Source organism: Schistocerca nitens, chromosome 1 (genome assembly GCF_023898315.1).
Source record: "Schistocerca nitens isolate TAMUIC-IGC-003100 chromosome 1, iqSchNite1.1, whole genome shotgun sequence".
NCBI classification, from domain to species: domain Eukaryota; kingdom Metazoa; phylum Arthropoda; class Insecta; order Orthoptera; family Acrididae; genus Schistocerca; species Schistocerca nitens.
Window position 1 is genome coordinate 211,766,698 of NC_064614.1, and position 18,112 is coordinate 211,784,809.

The window sequence follows — 18,112 nt, forward strand, 5'->3', positions numbered from 1 at the left end:
TGGGTATGAAGACTAGTGTTTTTGTAGTCGTGTCAGACTAGTCACCTTTTGCCGTAGTAACATTTTGATAAATGGAACGGAAATTGTGAACGGAGAATTACAAAGTACTGAGTGGTGAGATATAGAACACAAACAGGAGCGCAGCGGGGACTTCTGAACATACAGTATTCTATCAAAAGTAACCGGACAGATATTAGTGTACATTAATGGAGGTAGGTTATGTACTCTCCGTCCTTATGACGGCTTGAACTCTGGTTTCTGAATGTATGGAGGAATGGCAGCCCAGAGGAAGCAGTGATGTTGGACTCTGGGGGTCTGCAGCGCAGTTCTAGCTCATCCCAAAGGTGTTCCGTTGGGTTCAGGTCGGGGCTCTGGGCACGCCAGTCCATTCCAGGAATGTTATTTTCCACATAACACTGCCTCACAGAAGAAGCTTTTCGGCAGGGTGCATTTTCATTCTGATACGGGCAATCATCGACTTCGAACTGTTCCTCTAAGTAGTAGTGCTGTGAAATGTATTCCTATCCTTCCACAATTAGCGTTTTCATAAGCAAAATAATGGAACCACATCCTAATCATGAAATACAACCCCTGAACTGCTAGTGGAATGGTGGAACTCGTGGGCCTTTCCTTCCGCTGATTTCATGCGATGTTTTAGAAAGACCAATGGTCGACAGTCCTTGTTCGCCACTACGTGAGGTCTGAGTGGTCTCGATTTAGCTGGGTTGCTACTTCGCGTTTCCACTTCATAATCACGTTGCCAACAGTCGACATGGACAGCTTTAGGAGAGTTGCAATGCCCCTGGTGGATCTGTTATTCAGGAGACAGAGACTACCCCACATTAGAAGTCACTGACATCTCCTGACAGACCCATTCTGCTGTTGGCGCTTCTCTACTGACGAAACAGACACAGACGCAGGCGCAGCAGCTGGGCGAGCTTCTTTAGCTCGGCCCGGAGGAGGATAAGCACAGTGCGCTGTTCTTGCAGTACCTGATGGGATCGGGGTTTGTGACCTGACAGATTGAGGCTCCTAACAGCTGATTTGGGTTTGTCGTGAGTCTGCTGGGAAGCGGATCACTACCGCAGCCGGTCCGGCCAACGTGTTGTTGGCCAGTGGTGTGGTTTGTGGCCCAGGTCCCTGATGAGCCTGTTCCGGGATTCACCCGCTTTCTCGTAGAACTTGCGCGCTCCGGGCCGGAGACGGCCCTCAGCAGCAGGATTCCGGTGTCTTCATGTAGTTCTTGGGTGGTGTAAGTGCTGGGTAGGTGCAGGGCGAGTTTAAGCGCCCTGTTTTTGACTCTTTACAGGTTGGCGGAGTCAGCTGTATTGCAACACACACCGGCCGCGCACTCCAGAACTGGGTGTATCAGTGTGAGGTGCAGCGTAATCCCTTGGTGAAGAGGCGCCGTATATCCCTTTCCCTAGTCCAATGAATGTGAGGGCCCCACGAGAGGTGCTGGTCAAGCTTGACGGTAAGGTAAACTGCAGTCTTGGTCCACTGGATGAGGCCTCCCACGGTTGTGAGTGGCGCAAGGTCTGGCGGTATCCTTCTCTTAGTGAAGGTGACTACCTGACTGAGGTTGAGGCGCCATTTAATGGACCAAGCCCTCAGTGCCTCACCACTTGGTAGGACCCTGTGCACTTCACTACCGCCTGAAAGGGCCGAGGTAAAGACGGTTCTTGCGCAGAAGGTAGTGTCGTATGTTGGAAGTTCTTTCACCATAACTCCAGCAGCAGGTGCACTTCAAGCGTGATGGTGCCCTGCCCATTTTATTGTTCTTGTTCGCCAGCACCTGACTCGTCCTTACGATAATCGCTGTATAGCTAGAGGTGGACCAACTGATGCTCAGCTGACTTAACACACAGGACTTTTTCATGAGGGGGGATGAAGTACTAATTCTTCCAAAAAATCAGATGAGTAGTCGAAGAATAGGTACACCACAGGGAATTTTTGGAAGTGATCGTGCCTCACAGCAAAGACGCGCAGAAGCCTGCCTACCGGAAAAGGGCAGGTATTTGGAACGCATCAGGTAGTGAACGAGTGCATCAGTGTGAAAATAAAGTGGAGTTTCTCAAGTACTACATCTCGTATTTCAATAAATATCTATTTCCGGACTCATCTTCACATGACATTTCTTCATCTCCTGCATGTGCTGAAGCTCACCTTAAAATGTTGAAGTATGTTTCTGAAACACCTTGTATACGTTACGGATAAGTGTAATGTGCATGGTTGAGGATACTTTTTACAGTATTTTAAGATTTCGCGCTTTTCTATTCACGAATTCGCTTATAAGTAAAACGTCATAAAATGGTCCACAGAACTATCGGTGGAGATTTTCGTGACATTTTAGGTTATTTCTACAAATGTATCTTAGTGGAGTGCTATAATCATTCCTGTTACACTTTTCCGACAATCAGGTATGCTGTTAAGCGTGATTCTGTCCTTCCATGTATGTCCTCGACTTTTCTCCTTAGTTTAACATAATATTGCTGTCACGCATTTGATCGCATGGGTGGAGGTGGTTTACGTAACTTAAAAGACACTTCTTCAGTATGCTAACATTTTCTCTAAATCCACACCATCTTTCAAAGCGAAAACAACTCTGCCAAGAAAATAAGGATCATTCTTTCGAACCCCGTAATTGTCTCCCAATATGGCTCGTAAGTTTGGCATTTAGCTCAAGGAAGCCTGCATTCTTCCTCTGAGAGTGCAGAAGCTTGGCGCCCTATGACGTCACCCTCGGCCTGGCGTCGCTTCGAACAGCGAGCTGTCGACACATGCGAAGAAAATGGCCACAGATCAGTAAATCGTGTAAGCTCTAAGGCGGGCTTAGTGATGTCACACCGCCACCAAGTTTCACCCGGATCATGCCCAACGCCATCACAGACGTGTCCCACGATGGGAAGGTTGTCATACCCCATTTTCCGACATAAAAATTTTCTGGGTGTGGTACCGTGTCATAACGTATAAAATTACTGCTGCTGGAGAATAACCAACATTTCGGCCACGGTTGCAGCGGCCTTCTTCTGGGTGTACTAGTGCGTTCCAGCTATGCAGTGTCCCTTATATATTGTTGTTAATGTTCACTGCGCATGCCTTTACGTCATAATTTAAAAAAGATAGTTCGTTTGGTCTCTTAAGGAAGAAGGAGAGTGAACTTTATATTAATAGGTTATTGCAGTGAAGGGAGAAGGTAACCTCTGTTGTCTATTGGCTCTTTGTTTTGTGCCATGATTGGTGGCCACCGTCGAATGTGAAGCTGGCTGCTGTTTATCAATTGCTCGGGCGCACGGAGCAGTTACGCGCCGGTAGTGTTCGTGCCTCGTGTTGACAGTGCGGTCTGTTGGGCTCTGATTACTGGCAGCCAAGATTGGGCAAGCCTCTCTCCATCCTCCGTATTCATGTTATTAGGGTGTTTACATATTTCAAAAATGGTTCAAATGGCTCTGAGCACTATGGGACTCAACTACTGTGGTCATAAGTCCCCTAGAACTTAGAACTAATTAAACCTAACTAACCTAAGGACAGCACACAACACCCAGCCATCACGAGGCAGAGAAAATCCCTGACCCCGCCGGGAATCGAACCCGGGAACCCGGGCGTGGGAAGCGAGAACGCTACCGCACGACCACGAGATGCGGGCCTTTAAATATTTCGATGGCCTCTCTGACTCTGCGTTTCGTCATAACCGGCTGCTTGGCCACCACATAGACTTAACTGAATTTTATTTCTTTTCTGCTGTGTTGCTGATGTTCTGCCAATGCAGATTTGTTGTGTTGCCCTAGACGAGTATAGCGCTCGTATTCCTGGATACGCGTTGCTATTGGCCTGCCAGTCTCGCCGATGTATGCCTCTGCACATTCAGATTCCACCTAGCACACGCCTCCTTGTCCTTAGTGGAGACTAGCGCATCCTGGATCCTGCGACCACTGTAGAAGACTGGCTGCACCCCAACCCGGCGAAGGTGTTTGCCTATTCGATTAGTAACATTTCTCACATAAGGTAAGAGCACTGTTGGCTGCAGTTTGTCTATTTCTTGCTTATCTCTCTTACTTGTGTTCGTCGACAAGGCTGTGTGGATCGATTTATGGCTGTAGCCATTGGCTAGAAACGTTGTGCGTAGCCTTTTAAGCTCAGGTGTTATGTTTTGAGCATCATTTAGGCGCTGCGCACGGATTGCTTAAGAACGGATGACCGAGTTCTTATGCGCTGTGTGGTGGTAGGATTGGGCTTGCAGATACCTGTCTGTATGTGTAGGCTTGCGGTGTACTCTGTGCCCCAGTGTGCCCTCCGTTGTCCTGTATACTTCGGCGTTTAGAAATGGAATTGCACCATTCTTCAGCGGCCGCTGTGGCCGAACGGATCTAGGCGCTTTAGTCCGGAGCCGCGCTGCTGCTACGGTCGCAGGTTTGAATCCTGCCTCGGGCATGGATGTGTGTGATGACCTTAGGTTAGTTAGCTTTAAGTAGTTCTAAGTCTAGGGGACTGATAGCCTCAGATGTTAAGTCCCATAGTGCTTAGAGCCATTTTGAGCACCTTTCTTCTCTACTTCCAGTGTGAACTGTATCTTCCCGTGCATTTTGTTCAAATATTCGAAAAACTTGTATAGCTCCGTTTGACCATGAGGCCACATAGCGAACATGGCCGTTGCTTCAAAGGCTTCCATGAATACGTCGGCTGCCACCTGATATAGGGGAGACCCCATTGCTACGCCGTCTGTCTGGTCGTAGTATTTTCCTTGCCATTTGAAGTGCGTTGACGACAGGCACAACTCTACCAGGTCACATAGGTCTGGCGGGACATGCTCCTGAAGGATGCGAATAGTTTCATCTACTGGCATATTCGTAAATAGTGACTTCACGTCAAAGCTAACCAAGATGTCCCTAGGCAAAATTGTTTCTCCCTTTAGGCGTTCAATAAAGTGCGTCGAGTTCTTGACATAAGAGTCCGTCTTGGCAAGTAGACGTCTTAGTTTTCAGGCTAGATACTTTGCCAAATTGTAAGTAGGCGAATTGATCCCATTCACTATTGGCCTTAAAGGACAACTTTCCTTACGTATCTTTGGAACACCGTAAATTCTAGGACAGACTGGTACTCTGGGGATAAGACCCTTGGCTGTGTCTGCTTAAATTCTCGAGTCCTTAATCGAGGCCTGCGACTTTCGAATTACCTTCGCCGTAGGGTCCGCCCTTAGTTCTTTGTAGATGTGATCATTTAATAATTCCTTCATCTTGTCTTCGTACTGCTTGGTATCTCAGATGACAGTAGAATTGCCTTTGTCTGCTGTTAATATAACAATTTCATCGTTGTTCTTCAGTTCATTGATAGCTGCTCTTTCCTCTCGGCTAAGGTTGTGTTTCGGTGGCTTGGCACGTGGTTGAATGAAACGAACTATCTTTTCAAAATTATGACGTAATGGCATGAGCAGTGAACAGTAACAACAAAATATAAGGGACACTGCATACCTAGAATGCACCAGTAAACTCAGAAGAAGGCCGCTGTAACCGTGGCAGAAATGTTGGATTTTTCTCCAGCAGCACTAGTTTCATACATTATGACGCGGTACCATACCCAGAAAACTCTTATGTCGACTGACTCTGTCCGCGGAAGCCTACGCAATTATATCCCATCTTATCTACATTTCACTCCTTCTTTTGACGCCTCTGCGATTAAGGTCATAACGGTGGCACGAAGCGTTGAAATCACGTGGTTTTCTTATGAGTCCCAAAAGAAAACATTTCAAACACACCGTAGCATAAAATCATCACAAAAAGTTCTCGTAGAGTGATACACGGAGCGTTAGTCAAACCATTCCTTCAACTGTGAAGCTAATTTCCACACGTTTCGCCGTCGAAAACTACTGTTTGCAGCTCGCAGTACGATGAGCAATAGGGCGACCTTCTGGACGACGTTCGACGCTACTGCCTCCTATCGGACGATTCAATCCTTCTCTGAAAACCTCTTTTGGTATGCAGCGCGTCCACAATTTTTGCTCTTCTGTACCGAGTGGAAAAATTAGGGATAGTTCAAAACCATCGACGAACCTGAACACAGTCTGAAGCAGCAAAAGGTGTTCATGCTTTTTCAGCCCTCCTCATTCGAGCCTTTCTGTGGCTTGATGGCAGGAGCATGGAACACACTTGAAAAAATAAACAGAGGAGCCTAAGAACCTGCTACACCTTCCTAATGTCGTGTAGGGGTCCCGCGATCACTCAGAAGTGCCGCAACATGACGCGGCATGGACTCGACTAATGTCTGAAGTAGTGCTGGAGGGATGCAGGTGATCACACAGGATGCTTACGTACGTGTCACTTGTCAGAGCCATATCTAGACGTATCATGGGTCCTGCATCACTCCAACTGCACACGCCTCAGACCATTACAGAACCTCTACCAGCTAGAACAGTCTCCTGCTGACATGCAGGGTCTATGGATTCATGAGGTTGTCTCTATACCCGTGCACGTCCATCCGCTCGATACAATCTGATACGTCAGCCCAGGCAACACGTTTCCTGGCAGCATTAGTCAAATACCGGCGTTGACGGGCTCAGGCAAGGCGTAAAACTTTGTGTCGTACAGTCATCAAGGGTGTACGAGTGGGTCTTAGGTTCCGAAAGCCGATATCGATGATGTTTGGTTGAGTAGTTCGCACGCTGACTCTTCTTGATAGCCCAGCATTGATGTCTGCGGCAATGTACGGATGAATTGCACTTCTGTCACCTTGAACCATTCTCTTCAGTCTTTGTTGATCCAGTTCTTGCAAGATCTTTTCTCCACAGCGACGGCCGGCCGCTGTGGCCGAGCGGTTCTAGGCACTTCAGTCCGGAACCGCGCGACTGCTACGGTCGCAGTTTCGAATTCTGCCTCGGGCATGGATGTGTGTGATGTCCTTAGGTTAGGTAGGTTAAAGTAGTCCTAAGTTCTAGGGGACTGATGACCTCAGATGTTAAGTCCCATAGTGCCCAGAGCCATTTGAACCATTTTTGAACCGCAGCGACGTCGGACATTTGGTGTTTTACTGGATTCCTGATATTCACGGTACACTTGTGAAATGAAATTAGAATTATGTTAATACCTTCAACTGCTAACAAGCGTTTGTATATATCAACGGGGACAGGTGAACATGTGTGCCCGACCGGGACTCGAACCCGGGACCTCCTGCTTACATGGCAGACGCTCTATCCTTCTGAGCCACCGAGGGCACAGACGATAGCGCAACTATCTCGTGCACGCCTCCCGCGAGACCCACATTCTCACCTTGTATGTCCACACACTACATTTGTAGTGTCCCACCTCAACACACTCATTACTCGTGGAAGACATTCGTACCAAGTCCCGTAAGAGTTCGAGGTATATGTGTGCATCCGCACAGAAGAAGAAGGTCATAGCCGGTGTTGCCAGAACTATATACTTATGTGGACATGGTGTCTGTTCTTTCGGACTTATATGGATATTGTGCTATAAGTATATAGCTCTGGCAACATGACCTTCTTCTTCTGTGCGGATGCACACATATACCCCGAACTCTTACGGGACTTGGTAAGAATGTCTTCCACGAGTAAGGAGTGTGTTGGGGTGGGACACTACGAATGTAGTGTGTGAACATACAAGGTGAGAATGTGGGTCTCGAGGGAGGGGTGTGCGAGATAGTCACTGCAGTTGCGCTATCTTTTGTGCCCTCGGTGGCTCAGATGGATAGAGCGTCTGCCATGTAAGTAGGAGGTCCCGGGTTCGAGCCCCGGTCGGGGCAAACATTTTCATCTGTCCCCGTTGATATATATCAACGCCCGTTAGCAACTAAAGGTATTAATATAGTTCTAATTTCGTTAAAGACGGCTGCAGATCATCAATAGTGTCTGTTCTTTCGGGCATGTCCTAAAGAACGGACACCATATCCATATAAGTATACACTCGTGAAATGGTCTTACGGGAAAATCCCTTCTTCATCGCTACCACGGAGATGCTGTGTCCATCGCTCGGGCGCCGACTGTAACACCACGTTCAAACTCACTCAAATCTTGATAATCAGCCATTCTAGCAGCAGTGACCGATCTAATAACTGTGCCAGGCACTTGTCTTATATAGGCGTTGTCGACCGCAGCGCCGTATTCTGCCTGCTTACATATCTCTGTAATTGAATATCCATGCCTATAAGTCTCTTTATGGCTGCAGTGTAGCAGTGGTTCCCCTCTAAGGGCCCCCTGTTCGGCAACACCCTCAGTGCCACACGCTCCTTTGCTAAGCACGTTACAAATGGTTGCTGATCTCATGTGCTAGAGCAGCCGTCGGACTGAATGGGTGTCGAAATCTCTGAAACAGGGTGGCAGTAGTGTCGTACGTTGTCATAAACTCTTACCACACTGTGAAATGTAGTTTTCGACCTCGAAATGTGTGTGGATCAACGCATCAAGGCAAGAGGTTGTTTCATCGACGCCCTTTATGCCACCTGCTCAGGCCTTTTCGTGTCGATTGTGAACAGTGGCTTGCCTGAAACGTTTTCCTTGGCCGTCCATAAGAAAACCGCGAGATTTCGACGCTAAGTTGACCTCCGTGGCAGATGCTTCAAAGCAAGGGGCGAATTCTGGGTAAGAGGGTATGCGACGACCTTTTCATCGTTTAGCACATCCGCGATGGCGTTGGGCAAAATTATGGTGTAACATGGTTTCCATGAGACATCATTAATGCATCTTATGACTCATATGAACTTGTGAGATGGGACTCTTTTTTTTTTAATATGTCGACGCTTTGGAGTAGTAACTGTCACCTAGGGTGACGTTGAAGGGCGCCTGTCATTTCCACCGTTACAGGGAAATGATCTTTGAGCCAAATTTCAAACTTAGGTGTGATGATGGGAGACAATTATGGGAATCGAAAAAGTGATTCCTTAGTTGTGTTGCGCAACGTATAATTTCCTTACTTGCTATTGGGTTTTTCTGAATTGTTATCCCGTGGTACAGCATTTTGTGTGACATGACTGAGTCCACCTCTCGATTCCTCAAGCGTACGTTGCTTGAATGTATGTTAAGTTTCTCTACATTACGAGTTAATTGCAATAATTACCATAAGCCGAGTATTTCCTCCCGATTTACTAGAAGTTACCACAGTTTTTCCCTATTAAACTCTTTTAATTGAAAAACACATAATTTGCAAAATTTCGGCGATTGCACCAAATACTTTGGCAGACTATGCAATACATATTGTGAACATAACTGGACGTGTCATATTTGTCTGTAGTACCATGGCGATAACTTCCGCGGCTGTGGATTGCATTCAACGTGCTGCTTTCATGGGAACGAATACTTTCCTTCGACTACAAGAATTAATTTAAACAATATCACATTTTGTGCCATAAGCTACTTTAAATAATATTTAGGAATTTTCCCGTTGCTTTTTGGTAGAAGTATTCCATATTTTAGGCTGAATAACAAGTAAATGTTTTGATCTACAACAAAAAAGTGTATTTGTTATCCAATCTATAATACACTGGAAATTAAATCACCGTTTTCCGCCTGTCTGCACGAAACTCATGTACGACATAAATCTTGCTGTGTTGCATTGCAGTTATGAGAATCAAACATTTCACTAGCGTGAACTTCGTGCGTAAATCAACAAAATCAGTACAATAGTTTATCGAAAACCGTCAACGATTGTCTTCTTCAAAATGAGAAGCTAAATTAAAAAAAATAGAAGATGCTCAATAGGTGCTGTTAAATCCTAAAAAAACATAAAAGGCTAAATGGCGGCTACATGGCTAACAGGCAAAAAATAAAGATTCAAAATTTGAAGGTACTTATCCACAATATTTACTTAGAAAGCAAACTCATTTTGCGTCATTTGTTGAACATCCTGTACATTCTTATTCGAATGGTAATGGTTACGTAGAGTTACATGAAAAAATGCTGTCGAATGCTTCTTGTGTTTACTGACTGTATCAAAATATGCTTAAAAAATTATACGACCGTAGGAGTGAAAAAGGAAGAGAATCACCAGAGAAACCTTGTAGTAATTATTTTATACACACAGTGGATAACTGAAGCGTCGTGGAAAACCATAAATAATTCTTAGATTTTATTGAACTAAGATCTTTTATCAAATATATTCTATATTGTCGCTTGAATGATACCTTAATATGAATAACGGCAAGTTGCACAGTGAATCAGAGTCCGCATTAAACTGTAAGTGCTCCATAACTGGTTGGGTAAGTAGGTTCAAAGGTCGGAGGAAGGCAACGACACACCACGTCCAATAGGAAGACGGGTTGATAGTATCACGTATAATTGTGAGCTGGAAAAACCAATACCCGAGTTCAAACATTTGGTAACAGGAATAGAACGTATGATAGTTTATGAAGCTGTAAACTACTTTGATGAAACCCATTAGATAAAGGTCGCAAGTCTAACAGATGGCATCGTCTGCTCAATACAGAGTTTCGCTTCCTAGGGCAATTTACGTGACCTGTGAAGAGTAATGCTTTTATGTAATGCTCGTGTTTACAGTGAAAAGTAATCAGGAAGACTTCTGAGTTTATTTGCTTCCGCGTTACGGCGTTGAAGTAAACGCCGTAAAAACTTGGCACACGTTCCTTACGCTAGGTCAGTTACGGATCCCGAGAGCTTGTCCGACAGAACAGAACGAGAAGGTAATGTCTAAGCGCCATTTATAAATAACTTCCGATTGTACAAGTGATTTAAATGTGATAACAGTTTTAAACCAATAAGCAGGTGTAATTTTAATCAATTGTCACAAAGAACTCTTGCTATAATTTGGTGGTATTGAACTATACTTCAGTCTTGTGTCTGAATGTAAATAAAGTAAATGCCATCCAAATGTGTTAATCTAATTGATAAGGAATAAACGTACTATGAAGCTGAATTGTTCCTACATTTAGAAACAAGTTTAACGTAATAGAAACACGTTCCGTCAACTACGAATAATTAGTAATTCGCAAAATTAGTTGGAGAATACCGAACGAAAACACATATCATCACAACAGAGAGAAACCTGTATGAGCGCAGTTTTTTTTTCAGTACAAAATTAATGATAGACGTCACAGAAGAGAACATTTTCATCTGCCGTAATAACGACAGTTTCAAAGGGTGTTTCGGAAAGTGTGACCACAACAGTGCTTTTAAATATCTGCATGATCGAAATTCAAAGCCATTAAGGTCTGAGTAGTGGTCAGTTCGTGCTAAAGGTGGGAACTCATTGTGCAGTAAACGTTAGAGTTAACACTGTTATATAAAAACATGTACGGTACAATGAGGTGCACGACCACATCTGTTAATTTATTTGCCATTGTAGCTTTCTACAATAGCGCGTGTAATTTGATGTGAAGGTATTATAAATAAACAGTATCTCTTAAATTTTTCGGTAAAGCGTACAGCCCAATGCGTTCGTCACCCTCAGATTCCGCTCATACACGAATACTGCTAAGCAACGGTCCCGGAACATAATTCAGCTGCAAGTTGCTTATCTAACGACTTCCAGGGGCAACAAACATTTGATTTTTAATTTTTCGCGTAATTATTGAATGAATTTAAAAATTAAAACGCTGAGACTTCCTGGCAGATTAGGATTATATCAGCAGAAACTCTGCCACAGAGTGAAAATTTCATTCTGGAATTAAAATTCTGTCGTAATGCACTCATTACGAGGTATACTTTCAAAAGTCAAAAGTTTAGCACAATGAAACGAGAACTACAGTTAGCCTAAGTGACGGCGCGCATTCCCGAACTTACCCATCTTTTGAGGATGAGAGCACTTACTGACTTCCAGTGAAACTTTCCTCGCTGAAAACCCCCTAAATTATGAAAGGAAAGAATGTTATCGGTTACTGCATTTTCGCTGTTCAAGTAGCATCACCGAGCGTGGTGGTGCAGTGGTTGGCACACTAGACTCGCATTCGGGAGGACGACGGTTCAAACCTGCGTCCGTGACTTCGCTAAATCGCTTCAGGCAAATGCCGTGATGGTTCCTTTGAAAGTGCGCGGCCGACTTCCTTCCCCAATCCTATATGCCGGCGACCTCTCTGTTTTGTCTCCTCCCCCGAATCAACCAGCCAACATGGCAGCAAAGCTTCAGAATCAGATATGACTTTTCAATTTACTACTTCTTCACTACAGACTCTATTCACAACATAGTTTGCAGACAGTACCGAAATATAGCACTGAACATATCTACAACATTATATCTTTGTACGACACACAGTTCAGGACATACGATGTTATAAAAATTGAGATGCAGCAAAAACTGGCTTTTGCTTAAAATGGAGAGCAAAAGCGTAGCTTCTGCGTATAACTGGCGCGTAGTAAAACTTTAACAACACGCATGACATTGTAATTTATTACTTACTTGTTACTAAATCTATTCGCAACACATTCTGCAAACAGTATCTACAAATACCATTTAATATAACTGCGTGTGTAGAATGTATGGGTTTGGCAATATACCATCTGACTTTCGGAAAAATATCATCCACACCATTCCGAAGACTGCAAGAGCTGATAAGTGCGAGAACTATCGCACAATCAGCTTAACACCTCATGAATCAAAGTTGCTGACTAGAATAATATACAGAAGAATGGTAAAGAAAATTTAAGAAGTGTTAGATACCGATCAGTTTGGCTTTGGGAAAGGTAAAGGCACCAGAGAGGCAATTCTGGCGTTGCGGTTGATAATGGAAGCAGGACTAAAGAAAAATCAAGAAACGTTCATAGGATTTGTCGACCTAGAAAAAGCGTTCGACAAAGTAAAATAGTGCAAGATGTTCGAAAACGTGAGAAAAATAGGGGTAAGCTATAGGGAGACACGGGTAATATACAATATGTACAAGAACCAAGAGGGAGTAATAAGAGCGGACGACCAAGAGCGAAATGCTCGCATTAGAAAGGGTGTAAGTCAGGGATTTAGTCTTTCACCCCTACTCTTCAATCTGTATATCGAAGAAGCAATGATGAAAATCAAAGGAGTGGAATTAAAACTTAAGGTGAAAGGACACCAATGATACGAATTGCTGATGACGTTGCTATCCTGAGTGAAAGTGAAGAAGAATTAAATGATCGGCTGAATGGAATGAACAGTCCAATGAGTACAAAATATGGACTGGGAGTAAATCGAACGAAAACGAAAGTAAGAAGAACAAGCAGAAATGAGAACAATGAGAAATTTAACATCAGGATTCGTGATCGCGAAGTAGATCAAGTTAATGAATTCTGTTACCTGGGCAGCAGAATTTTCAAAGACGGTTGCAGAAAGCAGGACACAAAAAGCAGACTAGCACTGTCTAGAAGGGGAATCCTGGGCAAGAGATGTCTACTAGTATCCAGCATAGGTCTTAATCTGCGGAAGAGATTTCTGAGAATATCCGTTAGGAGCGCAACGTTATCAGGTAGTGAAACACGGACTGTGGGAAAACCGGAGCAGAAGAGAATCGAAGCATTTGAGAAGCGGTGCTACAGACAAATGTTGAAATCAGATGGCCTGATAAGGTAAGGAATGAGGATGTTCTGCGGAGAATCGAAGAGGAAAGGAATATTTGGAAAACACTGTCAAGGAAAAGGGACAGCATGACAGGACATCTGTTAAGACATCAGGGACTGACTTCCCTGCCAGCCGCGGTGGCCCAGCGGTTCTAAGCGCTTCAGTCCGAACTGCGCGACTGCTACGGTCGCAGGTTCGAATCCTGCCTCGGGCATGGATGTGTGTGATGTCTTTAGGTTATTTAGGTTTAAGTAGTTCTAAGTTCTAGGGTACTGATGACCTCAGATGTTAAGACCCATAGTGCTCAGAACCACTGACTTCCATGGTACTAGAAGGAGCTGTAGAGTACAAAAATTGTAGAGGAAGACCGAGATTGGAAAACATTCAGCAGGTAATTGAGAACGTAGGTTGCATGTGCTACTCCGGGATAATGAGAAATTCGTGGCATCCGCATCAAACCAGTCAGAAGACTGATGAGTCAAAAAAAAGGTCATTTTACGACACTTAGTTGATTTGACATGAAAACATTAACACTGATGCCATCTCGTAAAGTATCGGGAGCGGCCTAAGAAGTATTGCCCACCACAGATATCCTGCACAGCAAAGCTGTATCACTTAGCGCCGATGAGATGCCAGGAAGAAGCCGTTCCTCCCGTAGTTCAGAGGCGTCACTGCCGCACCTTTGTCCTGAAAAAGCGTTGCCAGAGGCCAGGAGGGCAGTTCGGTTCGCGTCGGATCCTGCCTACCTGCAGGAAATTCCTGTAGGTGTGACATTGGGCTGGCTACTAGCCGTGTTGTGGAGGATATAAGATGAACAGCCACAAAAGCAAAACAAGGATAATGGCTCAAATGGTTCAAATGGCTCTGAGCACTATGGGACTCAACTGCTGAGGTCATTAGTCCCCTAGAACTTAGAACTAGTTAAACCTAACTAACCTAAGGACATCACAAACATCCATGCCCGAAGCAGGTTTCGAACCTGCGACCGTAGCGGTCCGAGGATAATGGAATATTGTCGAATGAAATCAGGTGATGCTGAGGTAATTAAATTAGGAAATGAGACACTTAAAATAGGGGATGAGGTTTGCTGTTTGGGGAGCAAAATAACTGACGAATGTGTAGTAGGGAGGATACAAAATGTAGAGTTGTTATGGCAAGGAAAGCGTTTCTGAAGAAGAGAAATTTGTCATTATCGAGTGCAAATTTAAGTGTCAGGAAGTCTTTTCTGAAAGTATTTTTGCGGAGTGTAGCGTATATGGATGTGAAACATGGACGATAAATAGTATAGGCAAGATGAGAATAGAAGCTTTCGAAATGTGGTGCTACAAAAAAATGCTGAATCATTACATGGGTAAATCACGTAACGAATGAGAAGGTACTGAACGGAATTGATGAGTAGAGGAATTTGTGGCACAACTTGACTAGAAGAAGGGATCGGTTGGTAGGACGTGTTCTGAGTCATCAAGGGATTGTAAGGCAGCGTGGAGGATGGAAATCGTAGAGCGAGACCAAGAGATGACTACACTATGCAGATTCAGAAGGATGTAAGTTGCAGTAGTTACTTGGAGATGAAGAAACTTTCACAGGATAGAGTAGCATGGAGAACTGCATCAAACCAGTCTCTGGACTGAAGACCAACTCGCCGTGACACTGCCCTTGTAAACAGTCGGGGTGTAAAGAGACTCCGTCTCCTGCGAACTGTGCCTACACGTCACCGCTATGCCAACAAGTGTCCACAAACTTGTCTTTTCTAATGACTGTAGTCGTGTGACTAGGGCCTCCCGTCGGGTAGACCGTTCACCGGGTGCAGGTATTTCGATTTGACGCCACTTCGGCGACTTGTGCGGCGATGGGGATGAAATGATGATGATTAGGACAACATAACACCCAGTCCCTGAGCGGAGAAAACCTCCGACCCAGCCAGGAATCGAACCCGTGCCTTTAGGATTGACTATCTCTCACGCTGACCACTCAGCTAGCGAGGTCAGACAGTGATTGTAGTCAAGCAACAGTACGGTCGTTCTGAACATCTATAATCGTCAGCGCAAGCCCACATATGACGTTTCATAGCTACAGCCGAGTCTGGGGAGCAATGATAAGTTTTGTTGCCGGCCGTTGTGGCCGTGCGGTTCTAGGCGCTACAGTCTGGAGCCGAGCGACCGCTACGGTCGCAGGTTCGAATCCTGCCAGGGCATGGATGTGTGTGATGTCCTTAGGTTAGTTAGATTTAGTTAGTTCTAAGTTCTAGGCGACTAATGATCTCAGAAGTTAAGTCGCATAGTGCTCAGAGCCATTTGATAAGTTTTGTTATAATTAATAAAGCATTAGTTTCTCAGTTTGTTCTAATTAGTTGTATCATTACTAGCGACTGCAGTGACCAATAAATCGGACAAAACAAGTAACGTGACGAATAGGATGCACCTCCCGATAAGCTTACTGTTTCATGTTGTCTAACTCTCTCTTGCAGCAGCGCTGTTTTTCTGTTTGTGTGTGTTGTTATATTCAATGTTCACGATATCTGTCCAGGATATGTCTTTAATGGAAGATATGCAATTGCAGGGACAAAGTATTCAACAGTATTACAACCGCTGCAAGACAGTACCACGGCCGCCACCTCAATCTGTTCAACTGGAAACAGATAACTGTTCAATCGCCTAAACTAAGAGAGTTTCTCGTACAAAGCGAAGACTCGGCTGATTATGTAGCACAGTTGACGAAGTATTTCAACGCCTCCGTTGTAACAGGTAACCAGCGTATGTACTCAGATGTGTCCAGTTAGTAGCAAACCTGTTTCCAGATTGCCAGCCTCATAAGGTTCAGCACGAAGAATTAGTTGACAAATTGTCAAATCATTTCAAATGACAAGTGCATCCAGCAGGTGCTCGCTGCAGGTTTTTCGGATTAAAACAGCAGCCAGGACTGTTCTACAAACAGTGGGTAACGGAACCTCGTGCCCTTACATGACAATGTCACTTTCAGTGCCCATGTGTGTTACGTTGCAGTGGCATTATGATGAGAGGTGCGATTGCTCAGAACGTGTCTGATTCCCATATTGGTGCTGCCATTCTAAAGCATCCAAAAACCCTGACCTCACTACAGTATTGTCTGTTATCAAGTTACAGGACATTGTCAATATAACCGAGTATTATTTTCAAGCATCTGCAATATCTGTTGCCAAGAGTAAGACATTCGGGGGCCAACACCCCTTCCTACTTAGATCAGGCGTCGCCGGAAATCTAGGTTATGTGCTAATCAATCGCACCATGAGGCCACGGTGAAGCCCACATAATCGCAGAAGTCCAGCCCTCGTTGCTTTCAAACACATGATAGAGTACATTCACTTCATTTCATTTATTGGATATTTCAAAATCTGCAACCTACTTTAAAATGCAGGCCACACCTTTTACAGTTTTAAATGTTACAGTATATTCTTCCATACTTCTGACAAAATTTATTTTAATGAGTTAATACTGGTATAAAGTGAATATAATTTGATGAACAGGAAACGGAAACAATTTGTTTATTTAAGAAGAAGCTAATAGATGATAGGAATGGTTAGGGCACAGTGCCATTGCCGCAAATCCAAGTATTTCGTATGTTGCAAACAAAACCACACACGGTCGGCACGTTTCAGTACAGATGGTGTTAGGTAGCTTTCACATTCTACGTCAGACAGTGGTTATAATGACGTGTATGTTATGTTTGCTGTGCAAGGGTCCGCCGATTCGGCAAGCCAATCCTTTGTATGTTCAGATGTGTGTGTTCAACAAGTGAGTTAATTTCCAGTTAAATATTGGTGGTACTGTTACGCTACTCAACTGAACTGTGTATGAACGGACAACCTATTCCAGTTTTTGGAGTGTGCGATTTACCAGCCACATTCAGTGGTACTACTAAAACAGTATTATGTCATGTGTTGTGCTCTCGCAAGTATGCGATCATTTTTGGCATGGATGGCTTTGACCTTTTCGGATTGTTAGTTCACGGGCAGCTGATACAAATTAATTCATCTGGCTTTCTGGCCAGTATTAATGATTTATGTGGCACGCACTGTTCTCTGTTCCCTGGCAGTTTAAGCAAGGCCCGAGGATTAGATGCCCATGTGACATTTAAAGACAATGTACATCCCAAGTTTTGTCGTACTCGTCCTGTCCCTTATGCATTATGGGACCGGGCTGCCGCAGAGCTGCTGCGGTTACAGGGCATTGAGTCATCAAACCAGCGTCGGCCAGCCAATGGTCGTCACCCTTGATGGTCCTTACTAAACCGTTAGGCAGACTGAGGCTCGTGCAGACTTTAAACCAAACGTCAACACACAAACTGTTGTTTATTCTTTTCCGTTGCCATGCCCTGAGGATTTGAAGGACAAATTAAGTCAGTGTATGAATGCAGAGTCTCGCGGCGATAACATTGAATAAAATGTGCGCTTCTGTGCTGGATGATGATGGCTGGTAGCGTAGAGTTCCAGGACTATGATACGAAGATCTGTGCGCTACTGAACGAAGATACTTATCGGAAGCTCCCACGCGACCCGACATCAAGAATAGTAAGAAAAACATCAGAACTTCTTAAGCGATCTTCAGTGGAAGACAGTGTGGTTAAGAATCTTCTCCCATAGGCGCCTAGACCAC

At 44.5% G+C, this 18,112-nt stretch overlaps 1 protein-coding gene and 1 non-coding gene across 2 annotated transcripts in view; one reads left to right on the forward strand and one right to left on the reverse strand.

Moving 5' to 3' along the window:
• Positions 1-18,112, reverse strand: part of LOC126235131 (guanylate cyclase 32E) — a 954,039-nt gene that overhangs the window by 505,512 nt on the left and 430,415 nt on the right. The gene's annotated exons all lie outside the window — the stretch shown is intronic.
• On the forward strand, positions 7,678-7,752 carry Trnat-ugu (transfer RNA threonine (anticodon UGU)). The gene has a single exon. It is a non-coding gene; the product is annotated as a tRNA-Thr (tRNA).